This window comes from Lactuca serriola, chromosome 3, assembly GCF_051521515.1.
Source record: "Lactuca serriola cultivar US96UC23 chromosome 3, Lser_US96UC23_V15, whole genome shotgun sequence".
Taxonomy (NCBI): domain Eukaryota; kingdom Viridiplantae; phylum Streptophyta; class Magnoliopsida; order Asterales; family Asteraceae; genus Lactuca; species Lactuca serriola.
The window spans coordinates 191,710,866-191,727,814 of NC_136410.1; the positions used below are offsets into that span (position 1 = coordinate 191,710,866).

The window sequence follows — 16,949 nt, forward strand, 5'->3', positions numbered from 1 at the left end:
TCATGATGTACAAGTGGCACATCATTAACATTAATGACCCAACATCCATCATGGTGTAATCCTTGATCAATACCAAGTTCTAGGCATCCTTTAATGATCTTGATCATCATAGAGGTCTTCATATGTCACACCCCCAAACCAAGGATGGCGGAAACGTCCGGGGGTGGAGGACTTCATGTGTAGTATCATAACAACAATGGCAATAGTGATGAAAGTAAACACAACCAACTTATATATAATTGAAAGAGTTACATCATTGTATGAATTACATGTTTCAAAATCAATTACAATATGTTGACAAAATATGATAAGTTTGACGCCTCAACGTCCCATCCTCAAAAGTACTTTGTTACCTGTTTAGCGATTTCCTGAGAATACAAGTAGTTTGAAAAAGTGTCAACACAATGGTTGGTGAGTTCATAAGTTTTTGTATATAATTATGAAAAAGCTTGTCATGTAATTGTATAGTTGTTCCAGAAAAATCCGATATTTTCCTTAAAATGAATATTGTAGTCTTGTATCCAAAGACTGAAACGTATGAGTAATCTTCCTTATTTACAGAAAATAACGTGAGTTTATTTCAATACAAACGTGTATGATATTAGTGAAATTCTCGTAAATCCTTAAGTTTGTTAATACTTTCCGTGAGCTATTATAACCATACTATGACCTAGGTGGCCTGAAAACGACATTCTTCGGGCGTCGTAGAACTGATATGACACTTGTCACCACAGACCTGCCGGTCTAGCTGTTGCAAGCAGCTCTGGTGTGGGTTTGTCAAGCCCAATATAGATCTATATACAACTATCACGCTCTCCCTCCAAGAGACTTTGGTTACAATACAGGACTTGTGATTTATACGAAGCGAATGTCTCACAAAGTTATTAACGAATTTACACTTAACATAATGAAAGTTTCCCTTTTGTATAAATGTACTCTTCTGAAATGTATGCATTTGGAAATGTATCATAAACTATACCTATTATAGTTTATCAAAACAAGGGTAGTAAAAGCAAAGTACATAAACTATACTTAACATAGTTTTAATAAAATGTTTGTGTGTAATGGGTATACTTCAATAATAACCCTTTGTTTAATCTATGCTTTATTTAGTAAAAATCCATTTGTTAACTGGTGTATATCTAGATACTAACACAAGAATGTCATATATTGCAATAACACAAAAACACATAATAATATACACCTTGCTCAACATGTTACAAAGTGAAATGAAATTGCTAGTGCTTTTCTGATTCTAACATTTTCTGTAACTGTTATTAGAAAATTTGTAGAAAAATCATAAAATGTCCAAATCAAGTTCTGTAACTTCTGAAGGTTTGGAAAATGAGTTTAGTTTGTTCATAATTTTTATTATAATTTTTAATGACCTCCTACTTGTGTGAAAAAGTCCATAATCGCAGACTGGTCCAGATTGATGTTTAAAATGATAGGCAGTTTTGTAAAAATCACCATAAATTGTAGAAAAATCGTATGCAGATGTGCAAGTAGTCATTTTAAAGCTAAGAAGTGGAACTACATGCACCTAAAACAGTTTTGAAAACTAAAACGTTTAAGTTGTCCAAAACAGTCCGTGAATGGAGTTGGACTTTTCTGATGAAGGCTGTTAGAAAAGTTTAGTTATGTTCTTGGTGTTTTAACTTGTATTCCCCCCCTAAAAACTTGAGAAAACATGAAAATGTAGGGGTATGAACTCACCTTAAGTGATTTCAGTAGATAATTGTTGAAGAATGGAGGTGTTTAACTCAAGAACACTTGGAGATGCCTTGAAGATTTTTGAGAATCTAGCATCATAGTTATGGAGTTTGTATAAGCTATCAATGATTTGAGTAGAATGAAGTGTAAAAATCACAAGGAGGATGAATTACACTTACCAAGAGTGGAAGAACACTTGATGATCAGCCTTGGGATCTTGAATTAGAGAGAAAAGTTGGAGATAAAAGTTGGAGTTGGATCTTTGGTGGAATGAGAGTGATTGAAAGAAAATGAGGAGAGAGGTTGAGTGACCAGCCCTAAAAACGTGGGGATGGCTTGTGAGAGGGGTAAAAAGTACAAGGAAGTGACAAGGTATGGTGGGAAGGAGTGTGGGTTAATCATGGAGTGGGTATGGGGTTGTTTGTGTCATAAAATAAGGTAAAGTCAACACTCTACCTTTGTACTTTACCTACTCTCTTTTGGATAAGGTTTTATCCTTAAAATGTGATTAAATCATTGATTTAAGGGTCTTTTATGTTAAAATAAAGTTTTGGGTGAAAATCCCGTGTTAAAACAATTAAAAATGGGCCTAAAACGCAAATTTGGTTGAAAACCGGGAGAAAAGTGCTTCCCAGCGAGACCTCTCGGTCCTAGGCCGAGGTTCGGTCCCTAGGCCGAGGCTCGGTCCTTGCTGGTGCTGAGCCGCGAAGTGGGTTGTGAACCAGAGGGGGATGCGAAGGGTCCTTTGGCTGAGGGTTCGGTCCGAGCTCAGAAGCGAGGCTCAGAAGCGAAGGTGGTCAGAAGGGAAGGTTCGGTAGCCATTAGAAGAGAAGAGGTTAAATCCGAAAGGTGCCGAACGTTCGGGTTCGGTTGAGCAGCCTTCGGCTCAGAAGGGTTCGGTTCCTAAGAGGGGTTTCGGTTCCTAAGAGGGGTTTCGGTTCCTTAGGTCCGTTTTTCGCGTAGACTTCCGTTTTTGGGCTGTTTTCGCCAAATTCGAGGGTCGGGATGCCCAGAGTGATTATAAAGAGTTGGGAGAGATTTCGAGAGAGATTCGAGAGAGATTCCACATACTTAGAGAGATTTGGGAGAGATTTGACATACTTGGAGAGATTTCACATACAAAGAGATATTTGGGAGAGATTTCACATTCTTAGAGAGATTTGGCAGAGATTTGACATTCTTGGAGAGATTTCTCATTCAGAGAGAGATTTGGGAGAGATTTCACATACAAAGAGATATTTGGGAGAGATTTCACATTCTTAGAGAGATTTGGGAGAGATTTGACATACTTGGAGAGATTTCACATACAAAGAGATATTTGGGAGAGATTTGACATTCTTAGAGAGATTTGGGAGAGATTTGACATACTTGGAGAGATTTCACATACAAAGAGATATTTGGGAGAGATTCGACATTCTTAGAGAGATTTGGGAGAGATTTGACATACTTGGAGAGATTTCACATACAAAGAGATATTTGGGAGAGATTCGACATTCTTAGAGAGATTTGGGAGAGATTTGACATACTTGGAGAGATTTCACATACAAAGAGATATTTGGGAGAGATTTCACATTCTTAGAGAGATTTGGGAGAGATTTGACATACTTGGAGAGATTTCACATACAAAGAGATATTTGGGAGAGATTTGACAATAAAGAGAGATAGAGTGAAAACGACTGAGAGTGGCTTCATGTGTGACAATAGTGAGTGTTTGGATCCTCAATGCAAGGTTCGTGAACCCCGATAAGCCATGTTTTAGGATCTTACACACTCCCGATGAGTATGCAACATTGTTTTATTGTTTCTAGTTCCTTGTTTAGCACTAAGGTTAGGAAAAAAAAATTAAACACACAATTTTTCCAAGTGATGTTTTCTCATTAAAATAGTGAGTTATACATAATTACATAATACAAACCCTAATATAGAAGGTTTAATTGAGTTGGCCGGTTTGACTTGTTGACTTTGTTCGGCTCAGACTTGACCCGAATTTGACTATTGTCACATCATAGCATACTTGGCTCATCAAGGACCAAGATGGTCTATCTTGTGCCATGATGGCGCAACAACTATATGGATGATGCAACATGCTTCAAGTGTGGCGCAAGAATTTCTAGGTTGGAGCAAGATCACCACCTTGACGCAACAGGAACACGCACGGCACAGCAACATACTCCATGGCACAACAGGAGTACCTATGGTGCAAGAGGGATTACTCATGATGCAAGAGGGAGTATCTTGGCACAAGAAGGAGTGCCCTAGGCGCAACGACATCCTTCTTGGCCCAAACCTTCAACATATGGCGCAACAAGGTCCCCTTGTTATCCAATATCACTTCCAAGTGCTCCAAACCTCTTCCAGGTGCTCCGAACCCTCTTCTGTATGATCCGTTCCTTTGGCACTTGATCTGTTCCTTTGTCAGACGATCCATTCATTTATCAGATGATCCGTTCCTTTGTCACATGCTCCACGAACTCCAAGTGCTCCAAATGCTCCATAATCATGATCCAAATGCTCGAGTCACATTTAACAATATAGAGTTTAAGGCCCGAGACCTAGGGTTTTGGGTTGTGACAGCTTCCTTTCACACCCAATACATGGTCGCGTTGCTACTTATCAACGTGACACACATTGCGACATTTAGAAGTCACATCGTGTTTATCCAGAAACCTCCTTTTCCAATCTTAATTTAATTTAATATGAAAACAACTCGTACCTAGAAAGTAGGTGTTACATTATATTTCCTGTATAATAAAGGACATGGTTGGATTGTTTTGTCAGTTATGATACTGATATGGTTAGAACCATTTTGTTGGCAATGATACTGATGTGGTTAGGATGACATATTGGTTTGAGAACCATTCACTTTTATTGGTATTAAAGGCGGTATCATGTGGATTATTTCAAAATTAGATTAAAGTGGTTTAGGGATCCCAGACTGTATAGTTTTATATTCATTGAGTTACATTAAATACATGTAGTGTATCTCATATTGGTAAATAATTTTGACATACTTCTTATTGTGTGGTTATTTAACTATATTAATATATTATGAATTATTATACCCTTATTCATTAAATTTTAAGCTTACTTGTTTGTTGTTGTTGGCATTTACTACATGTACAGATAGCAATTAAAATTGCATTAGTAGAAGATTATGCTTAAGTGAAAGAAGACAAGGTAAATACTATTGAAGTAGCGTCCCCTTACATGTAAATGTAGTATAGAATTGAGTACTTTTGGCGCATGTTGAGGTTGCAAGTTGTATTTGACAACTGTGAGCTTAGTATAACTAGTGTTTTCTATATATTTCATGACTAGAAATTATAGTAGGCTTTCTTATGGATATGTTGTCATTATATAGAGGTCATGTCGAAACTTAGGTAGAATTTAAAAAAAATGGGTTAATTTTCGTTGAAAATGAAGATATCACATTTTTTATGACAAAATGTGTTTTCCTTACCATGAACACACCTTTCCTATTGTTTAGAACAACTTTAGAAAACGAGTCTGGAGTTTGAACTCGAGTTGCTTAAGCTGGTTTGTTTATCAATTTGATTCTTTTGTGTGTTTCAGCTAATTACGTCATTAGCTGAGAATGCTCTTCAATTATGATTTTCCTGTTATCTCTAGTCAATATTCAAATGGTCTCGAGGAAAACATTTTCAATGTTCATGTTTTAACTTTAAGAGTAAATTACTGAAATCGTCCCTATGGTTTGGTAAAAATTGCATGTTTGGTCCCTAACATTATTTTTGCACTCGGATCGTCCATGTGGTTTGATTTTGTTGCGTTTTTCGTCCCTTACATACATAAAGTTAGGGACTAAACTTGCAATTTTGACCAAACCACAGGGATGAAAAACGCAACAAAATCAAACCATAGGGACGATCCGAGTGCAAAAAAAGGTTAGGGAGCAAACGTGTAATTTCGATCAAACCATAGGGACGATTTCAGTAATTTACTCTAACTTTAAATATATGTGGAGCCCAATATTATCTCTCCAAAAGAGCCCTTGTAGAGAGAACGGAAACTCCAACATATATAGCCACTTATAAGATCGTGTTTCATCGATGTGGGATACACTAACACTCCTCCTCAGAGACTGAGGCTCGATGCAGATAAATAGGGATGTGCTGAACCATAGTGGTGCAGAACGTCGACCCTGATACCATGAATCATCACAATAATAGGCAGAGCCCACGTCGACCTTTTATCTAATAAATGCATCCCTTCCAGAAACCGGGTTTGTTGCACGTATTAGCTCTAGAATTACTATGGTTACCCGAGTAGCAGATACCATCAAACAAACTATAACTGATTTAATGACCCATTCACAGTTTCACAGTCTGAATTTGTTCATACCTTAAATATACGCTATTGGAGCTGGAATTACCGCGACTGCTGGCTCAAGACTTGCCCTCCTTCTGATACCATGTAAATATATATGGAGCCCAAAATTATCTCTCCAATAGAGCCCTTGTGGAGCGAAGGGGAACTCCAACATATATAGTCACTTATAAGACCGTGTTGCATCGATGTGAGATACATTAACATTAATATTTTCGGTTGGTCTTAAGTCCTTAATTGTTTCAACTTTAGCAATATAACTTTAACCAAACGACTTGGCATATTTTCATATAGATTATTTATAAGTATATTCCTAACTTTTTGTCTAAATGTTAATCATCAACCAAATCTATATGATGTATTTTATGGCGTGTTCAACCAAAATAGCTGGTAGCGGGTAGCTTGGTAGCGTTTTGTTAAACGCTACTTGAAGTAACATTTAAATTTAGAGTGTTTTGTATAAACTAAATACTAGAAATTTATAGTGTCAAACAAAACTTTCTGTTCAAAACGGAGCGTTTTTTGAAACACTAGAAGTTAGAAGCTCTTAAACGCTCCGTATCGAACACGCCAGTAGAGTTACATAAATTCCATTAACAATCCAAATATATAAAAAAAGATGGAAAATATTGTGCACTAAAGATATGTTGTTTCCATTTTCACATTTCAATTTTTTTATTCCAAAATGACTCACTTTATCAAAAAATTTCGGTTGAATCCAACATCACCTTATCAAAAAAATAATAATAAAAAAAAATAAAAAAAAATATTGACTATTTTACTAGTAATCTTCCGGTTATCCGGTTTGCCGCACACCAAAGTGATGTCCATTTTTGAAAAAAAATATAAAGTGATGTTCCATTTGGAACAAAAGACTACTAATATAAATTTTTTTTTATCATGTGGACTAATTTTCTTTTATTAGGTCTAATAAATTGAAGTATCGAATGATATTTCATTTGTGATTTGATACGACAGATTTAAAAAAAAAATTACTACTATTAATGTCAAAGATTTCCTTTTTTGGGTAATGTCCCGACACTTAATTGTAAACCGTACTTAATACTAACCGAATTTTATTTCGTATCAATTAACTAGAAAATGAAATGGGTTATCTACTTATCTCATTGACTAGTTACAGGAGATGTGTGAGATGTAAAGCAATGCACGTATCGCCCCTATAGCTCAGTGGTATAGCGCCAGTCTTGTAAACTGGAGGTCTGTAGTTCGATCCTGCATGGGGGCAAATTTAATTTTCGGTTCTATTATATAGCGTACCATTTTGTATTTCAAATTCAAATTCTTTTTGCTTTATTTCAACCCTTTTTATTTTCAAATTCTTTTTCCTTTTGCTTTATTTAACCCTTTTTTATTTTCATATTGAAATTTTTTTTATTTGTAATTCCAATGAATATGCTTTCTTTCTTATTAATGCTCGTAAAACACTTGATTTTGGGCATAATTCGTAGGAAATATGACTTATTAAGGTAATTAATTTTTCGGTATGTTCATATCTGGGTAACTATCTTTTTTTTTTTACATATCTAGGTAACAAACTTGTTGGAAGTGTTCACATATGACCATTATGATCTGTTATAGCATGTTAAATCCTAGATATGAACGTTTTTAACAAGTTCTTTATCTAGATGTGTACAAAAAAATAGTTACCCAAATATGAATAAAACGAAAAGTAAAAATTAAATTACACGAATGGTCCCTGTGGTTTTGGAGAATTTGTGTTTTTAGTCCCTAACTTATTTTTTTACTTAGATGGTCTGTACTGTTTATTTTTGTTGCGCGTTTGGTCCTTGTCTTACCTAAAAAGACTATTGTGCCCTTATTAATTAATTTTTTTTAATTAATTTTCTTATTTATGTATTTATTTTTTACATATTTAAAAAATTAATAGACCACATATATTTGTATCTCCTCAGATGATCCATACTGTTTATTTTTAATTTATTTATTTTTTTAACTCGGATGATCACTAATGTTTATTTTTGTTACGCGTTTGGTCTCTGTCTTACCTAAAAATACTATTTTTTCCTTATTAATTTTTTAAAATTAATTTTCTTATTTATGTATTTATTTCTTATAAAAAAAATTAATATACCCCACATATATGTATCTCCTCACCGTAAACCTGAAACCATATTTGAGAAATTTAATTTGGGTCTTACCGGTCACCATCTCATCTCTCATCCTCCTCATCTTCTATTTCTTTTCCATCTTTAGTAACATCGACGTCTTCACCATCCTTTTTTTTTGGTACTTCAACTCTGGCGAACCAACACCATAACCTATTGTCTCTTCATCTTCAGTGGGTTGTGGTGTTGATTCAACGGAGTTGAAGGACCGAAAAAAGAAGTGATGATGAAGACATCGATATCACTAAAGATGGAAAATAAAAAGAAGTTGAGAATGATGAAAGATGGGATCGTGAGGAAATACAGATATGTGGGGTCTACTAATTTTTTCTTAAATATATAAAGCATAAGTACATAAACAAGAAAATTAATTAAAAAAAATTAATAAGGACACAATAGTCTTTTTAGGTAAAACAGAGACCAAGTTCGTAACAAAATTAAACAGTAGGGACCATCCGAGTTAAAAAAATAAATTAATTAAAAAATAAATAGTAGGGATCATCCGAGGGGATACAAATATGTGTGGTCTATTAAATTTTTAAATATGTAAAAAATAAATACATAAATAAGAAAATTAATTAAACAATAAATTAATAAGGGCACAATAGGATTTAACCTGCTATAGCAGGTCATAATGGTCATATGTGAACACTTCCAACAACTTTGTTACCTATATGTGTACAAAAAAAGATAGTTACTTAGATGTAAAATACCGAAAAGTTAATTACCTTAATAACTCATATTCCCTAATTCATAGGGTTTACTTATTGTTGCCATTGATAACGATCAACTAAACAATTAATTGCATCTAAAACTAGTGTTCCATGAAATCTAGTCAATTCGTTTCCAAATTTTGTTGGATTTGAAGGATTTTTTTTCCAAGTTTATAATGTGATGGTATCATGTTTGGTTCAAATAGCATCATTTCTGTCCAATTATTTTGTTTCCAAGTATAGATATAAGCAAAAAAAGGTAGATTCTTGATGCAATGGTGCCATGGGTAGGGTAAAGTCAGTGTGATCTAAGAATCTTTCTTTACAAACCAATGGAAACCCTAGATTTGTTGGGCTCCATAATGTCATGGTAGGATTAGACCTGACAATCCGTGTCTGCATGTCGTGTATTCGTGTCAGATACCAATTTACACGGCATGAATTTGTTAAACACGAACACGATACGAATTATAAAACATGTTTGGGGTATCAAACACGAACACGACACGTAAAAAAATCGTGTGACACGTGACACGACATGAATAGACACGTTTTTTAGCCGTGTTACACGAAAACATGAATAAACACGTTTTAATTGTTTTTTTTAAGCTAGGACTATAAACTAAAGTGGTCCCTAATATATTATAAATATAAAATTTAACCTTAAAGTATATAAGTGTATATATATGTGTTTGTACATGTCACGTGTCAACAGGAATTTGTATCGTGTCTTATACGTGTCTAAATAGGTAAATTCGTGTTTGACACGTATAAGACACAAAACACAAATTTAAAATGCGTGTCAGACACGAATAAACACAAAAAACAAATTTCTAAAACACATACACGAAAAACTCGTATCGTGTTCGTATCGTGCTAATCGTACCGTGTATCAAATTGCCAGGTTTAGGTAGGATAAGTAGAGAAGTAGAGCACTTAACTTTAGAATGATGTCATAGAGTAAAAACACCAGATTTGTGTTAAAAGGGTAAAACATTAGATGATTTGTTTCACTAAAGTATGTGATGGTAATTTGCTCTTGATCTTGGTCTCTTGAAAAAAAGACGTTAATGTCTTTCTCATCACCATCTGCCCTAAAAAACGTATCCACACACATTTGGTCTAATTTTATTCTATGTAATAAATAGTTAAATCACTACTAGAAACAAGGGTTTCAACGACGGATTGGATTGTTTGCGACGGATCAACAACAGACTCCGTAGGTGGTTAATGTGTCAGCTAGGGATTTTGCGACAAATTAATTTTTCTTTGTGATGATTTAGCGATAGATTATCCATCGAAAATGGTTACTTACTACACTTATTTAGGACATTTAGCGACCAAACTTAATAACATTATTCTGCCGCTGATCCGTCTCAAATCTCCATATTTGCTTTTATACTCTGTTGCTGATCCATCGCAAATGTATGTTACCGGATTTTTATTGTCCGTCACAGATCCCTCGCAAATTTATGATACCCGATTTTGTAGTCGGTCGTTGATCCCTCTCAAATGTATGATACCAGATTTTCTTTAGTTCGTTGTTGAACCCTCGCAATTTAATGACATGCCATATTTGTTTTTGTTTTTTTTTTATAACCAATCTAAAACAAAAATACCAAAAAACATCAAATAAATTATAAAATACCAAAAAATAAACATTAATATTTAAATATCAAAAGAATTAATAAATATACAATCCAAACCCAACCATTAACCTTAAAATACAAAAAACATCAACAATCGAAGTTTACCAACAAAAAAATCCTAAATAATCAAATATCAAAGTTTAATGCTAATCAATATTTGATTTCAAAGTACTATAATTCTTGATTTCCACTGATGTTTTGCCTCTATTTTTGTAGTTTTAATATCCATCTCTCCACATAATTATGTTTTCCTCTCTCGAGTTCTTCCTAAACATATACCTACAAAGTGTGTAAATTTCCATCTATTAACATCCCACTAACATCCCACTGAAATGTATTAAATACCCTTCAATAGTAACAAAATGGAACACCTTGATGACCCAAGTCAAATATGTTAATGGTGGCAAGATAGTAAATTTTGGTCAAAAAATGGGAATAACTAGAAACTCACCCTACTACATCATTGAATGTGATTAACAATTACAAAGGGGTTGTATTTTCGAACCTGGATAATCACTTTTAGTAAATGTGATTAAGCAGATTAAATTATATTTTCTTGAATTAGCATAATTTCTAGATCAAAGGGCCAATAGACTTCATAAGTTGCAGTCCTTTTGAGTATTTAATATTTGGATGTTTCTAAATCTGGAATCTTTTAAATCTACAGTTGTATGGATAAAACAAAAAAGAAATAGACAATGAATCTTTGAGTGTATGAATAAAGTACAAACAGTAAAAAATGTAGATACATGTTTTATTAAATCCACAAGACCTTCCATAGAGAAGTACTCATTGTTCTCAAGAGAATCCCAATAGTCCTATGAAGTTGTTGAAAAGAAACTAATGAATTGCTAAATATTGCAAGAATGATGCGTGTCTTTGAGAGTTAAGGAGAAAAATGAGTGTATCACATGATTGCAAAACTTTCCATTTTCTGGATTGATGTAAAAAACATACTTGGAGAGAAAATGTCATTTCAATTGTCCAACTTGTAGTTGTTTCATAAGTTGTTGTCTATACATAAAGAAGAGAAGATGAGACTTTAATCCATATCTACTGTTCATATACCGAAAACTTCATTTTTCGATACTCAATAACAACCAAAAGTAATCATGTGTTAGATTAAAAAAGTTGTAAATTCTTTGAAGGGAATATGAAACCAAAATCCAAAAACACAAGCTTGAATTTAAACAACTAAATCCCTAAATAATCCCTACATCTGCTAAATCAAGATTCGCGCATGAGATGACTACATGAAGTTCATCTAATTATATAAACAAAAAAAGATTAGAAAATAATGATTTGAATATTAAGAATCATATATATTAATATAAAAGAGTTTGGAACTTACAGCCACCAGGTACTCAATACTAATGTGAAAACATCAAAGTTCTTTTAGGAAATGTATAAAGTATTATGACACCCTCCAAAGACTTATTCAACTATGATATTATTATTCTACTTCCAACATTTTTTTCTTTTTGTTCAATCTTAGTCTATAAAAAGGTCCAATTTTACACAATGTACGAAAAAAGTGCGAAAATGACCAAAATGACCTTGCAAAATGTACCTCACAATTCAGCTCCACAATCTAAAATTCAGATATTTGTATATAAATTACTTATTACTCTAATATTGTTAAAAAAATCCATCCAGTTTAAAGAAAATGGGCTTACTTGGGCTTCCAAAAAGTTCAACTTCTGAAGATAATTTTCCTTTAACTTCTGTGATGACAGAAGTGGTGGAAATATTTGCAAGATTGTTCTTATGTTGCTCAATTTCTTTCTGTCAAATTATCAAAAAGAAATAAGTGAGAAAATTTATAAACTTTCTGATTTTAACTATAGAATGAATGGCAAACTTGCGCTCTATTTTCTTGTTCCAAGTCCAAAACTTTCTTCTCATATTGTTGTTTAAGTACAAATGTATCACCACCCGCAACCTGCTTCATTTCAGCCTTTTGTGTATTCATAAAAGATTTAATAAAAAAAATGTCAGCTTTTATAACTTGATATATAGACACAATGAAAGCATATGAAACCATATACCTCCTTTTGTTCAAGCATTTTGTCCAATTCTTTGAGCTCATTATCAAGTTTTTCTTATAAGGAACAATGTTCTAGCTCTTTCTCTTCGTCTTCAAGATTACCTATAAACAAATAAGATTGTAAATTGACTTTATGAACTAATAATAAGCAAAGAAGGTTTTAGTAAAAATAATTTATAAGAGCTTTACCAGCAACTTCAGCAGGTTTAGAATCAAATCCAGGAAATAAATTACTTTTTGGGTTAAGAACACTTTCATCCAAATCCAAGAAATCAATAAGTTCAGTGCGTTTTGAAGTATCTAGTTCTTGAATTTTTGAGATATAAGTTTTCAATAAACTAACATCCTGAAAGGATTTGAAATGGTTAGTATCTTTTAAATATTTAATAAAATAGTAAATCTTGGAAGTATGTAAAACTCATTACACCTTATTCGAGTCACAGTTGTTCTCATCCTAAGGTTTACCATCACGAGCAATTTCAATTCTTAATAACAACTTGTCCTTTTCAAACTGTAAGAAAAAAAATCATGTGTTAAAGCTAGTTGAAAATAGCAACATACTTTACCCTTTTTAACAATATAGGCATTATTCTGGTAGATCCTACAATTCCACAAGATTATATGAATGAGAGTTCCCGTGATTAAAAAAATAGCAACATACTTTACAAGAGTTAATAATTTAAATAAAAAGCATAAACCATGAATCATGATCATTTTCTTTCATAAAAGATTAGTAAGTCTAGTAAAAAGGGCACCTTTAATCTTTCCTAGATCTTACTAGCTTATTAAGACCTTTATGATCTCTTCGTTCACACACTTCAAGAGGCATGTTCATGAACACCTATGTATTTACACATCGATAAATTTATCTTCTTCTTTTTTGTACAAACATACAATAATTTTATATAAAAAACAGAAAGAAGCGTTGCCTTTATAAAATTTGTATTTTTCAACATTACACGAAATGCATCACGACCCTTTCTGTAAGGAGATATCAGACTGGCTATACAGATTAAACCAACTTTGCTACTTCTATTAAATAGGTTTATAAATCAACAACTTTAATAAAGAATTGTTACCCAAACCCTTTTGTATTAAACTAACAGTTTATTGTAGTTTAAGAAAAAATCCAATCCATGATGACACAAGCAAATGTCTAATCATACAAAGTGTTAGGATATATAACCTTCTAGTTATTATTTTAATCGATAGAATTATGACTTCAATTGAAATTGAAAGGAGATAGACTTTTACCCTTTCAGGAAGTGACGCATTACTACCTTCTTCTTCACACCCAAATTATATTCATAGCAATATCATCCAAAATTACCTCAAAGTTAATCAAATTTCATCAATTGTAACATCAATTCATAGCTAGTTCTATCATCTAACACATAACAGTGACCTAAAATTTTGAATTTCATCCAAAAAGTTTAAAATTACCTTAAAATTAATCAAATTTGTATGAAAAAGAGCTTGGATGGGATGATCTCCTAGTTTTCCAGCAACCAATACATCAAACAACATTGGTAGGAAACGAAGAGGAAGGGAGACGAACCGAGAGGAAAGCCAACGAGATGTTCTTTGGCGTTGCTTCAAGTAAACTACAAAGAGGGGCGATGTAGATAAGAGAGGCAACGCAGGTGGACAGTGGTGGAGGTGATTTCTAAGGTAGAGGAGGGAATTCGGTCAACACATTGTGATTTAGGGCTTTGAAGGAAATCGTGTTTAGGGATTTTGTGAGGAAAATCAGAGACAATGAAAATAAAATGAGGGAACGGAAAAAAAAAAAAAAGAACAAATGGAGAAAAAGGTGTGGGCCTTTCAGCGACTTATTGGCGAGGCCCAAGAAAAAATCAAGAAATTCCTCACTATTCCCTAGCTAAAGATCTTTAGTTTGCGACATATTAGCATGTGATATCTTTTGTTGAAAAAGTTAGAACAATTCGTCGCCAAGCCCTCGGTAACCCCTCACTAAATTTCTGAATTTAATCAAAGGATTTTTTGAAATCCGTCACATATCCCTCTTCGCTAATTAGCTACAGAAGGGTTCTGTCGCTAATTCCGTTGCAAAAAGTCAGGTTTCTAGTAGTGAATACAATCTTAATACACCAGCATCATGTTCTATGGTGCCTAATAATGGCTGCGTAAGAGGCACATGCACTTTATATATAATAGTCTTTTTTGGATTGCTTTTGGAGGAAGAGGACCATCATTTAGGTCTTATATGCAGTGTTTATTATTTTGAGAATATCACTTTTAACAAAGTCAAAAATGCCCCAATTAACATAAATAAAGGCTGGACATTCTTCTTCCATTTGCAAGAATTTGATGGCGAGTTTCTTGCCATTTCACCATATGGTACGGGTGTAATCACGCATACATGTATTTATTGGCATGAGTGTTGTAGGTTGGTATTCAAGATTTTTTACGAGTGTACGTATGTATTATCATATCAATTTTGCTAAAAAATATTAAAATTACTTACTTATTTATACTTATTTATTTAAATAGTAATGGACACTCATGTATTACATGAGATTATTTAAAAAAATAAATAAACATAAATGTCTAACAATTTAGAAAATTTAAAGTTATAAAAAAAAGTAAAATATTAATTATTAAAATGGTTAATGTCATAAAAACGTTCAACTTTTCAGAGTTTTTTGTCGGTTTTGCCTAAAGTTGAATTTTATGTCCGTTTTTATCCTCACATTTTCCAAAAAAATATTTGGTTTTACCTTTTTACGAGTGATAACACGTCTTCCAAGTTACCAGTATATTATCTTCGCAAAAAAAACTCTTAAGTTCACAGTTTTTTTACGTTCTTATGCTTAAGTTTATAATTTTTTTTTATACTTTTACCCTTTGTTTTTTTTTTCATATTATACATATTCATACAAAAAAACTATACTTATATACGAAAAAAAGTTTAATTACATATTGTATTTACATTTTTTTAATCTTATATATATATATATATATATATATATATATATATATATATAGGCTTTTTTCCTGGATAAACCGTATAAAATGTAAAAAAACAAATTAATATGTTTTTAGAAATACAAATATGTATTTTTTATGTATTTAAAAATATGCATATCAATAAAAAAAAAACTTGTTCAATTATAAACGTGTATATATATATATATATATATATATATATATATATATATATATTAGAAATATTAATATGTATTTTAGAAGTACAAATATTTGTTTTTACATTTTTATAAGTATATACATATATTTTTAGAAGTATATATATATATATATATATATATATATATATTAAAAGTATAAATATATTTTTAGAAGTATAGATACATATTAATATTTCTAAAAATATAAAACTATATATTTATATTTCTAAAAACTATATCTAGAAAATATGTTTTCGCAATTCTAAAAATATATTTTATTTTTATTTTTAATGGCATAACTTTGCAAACACACACACACACACACACATATATATATATATATATATATATATATATATATATAACATTAAAAAAAATGAAAATACAATATTTAATCAAACATTTTTTTCGTATATAAGTATGATTTTTTTTACATGAATACCTATATTATGAAAAAAATACTTATGGTAAAAATATAAAAAAAATTATAAACTTAAGGGTAAAAACGTAAAAAAAAATTGTAAACGTAAAGGTTTTTTTTTTTTTTTGTAAAGTTAATATTATGATAACCTGAAAACTTGTTATAACCAGTAAAATGGTAAACCCAAACATTTTTTAGAAAATGTGACGGTAAAAACGGACATAAAATTCAACTTTGGGCAAAACTGACAAGCTCTGAAAAGTTGAGGGTTTTTATGACATTAACCCTTATTAAATTAAAGTGCTTATTTATCTTTTAAATTTAAACTAATAATTTAAATAAATAAATAATTAAAATAATTAGATTCAATTTAGAAATTCAAAATTTATAAGGAAAGTTGCACTAATGAATTGTATTACATAGGTTAATTTAAAAAAATTAAATATAAATGTCTAAATATTTGAGAACTTTGAATTTATAAGAATATAAAAAAATAATGAATTATTATAATGGAAATGTTTTTTTATCTTTTAAATATAAACAAATAATTTATATAAATAAACAAAAAAACTAATTAGCTTTAATTTTGAAAAAATTGAAATTAAAAGGTAATTTCATTAATCACACTGATATCCATTTATTACTATATTTATTGCAATTATTACATTAAAATATTATGTGAAATTTTAAAAAATAGAAAAACTTATAAAATGATACGTGGAAAAAAAATTAATTCAAAACAACCACAAAATGACATTTGCCA

At 31.7% G+C, this 16,949-nt stretch overlaps 1 non-coding gene across 1 annotated transcript; it reads left to right on the forward strand.

Moving 5' to 3' along the window:
• Window positions 1–7,234: 7,234 nt before the first annotated feature.
• Window positions 7,235–7,306, forward strand: TRNAT-UGU (transfer RNA threonine (anticodon UGU)). The gene has a single exon. It is a non-coding gene; the product is annotated as a tRNA-Thr (tRNA).
• The last annotated feature ends 9,643 nt before the right edge of the window (window positions 7,307–16,949 follow it).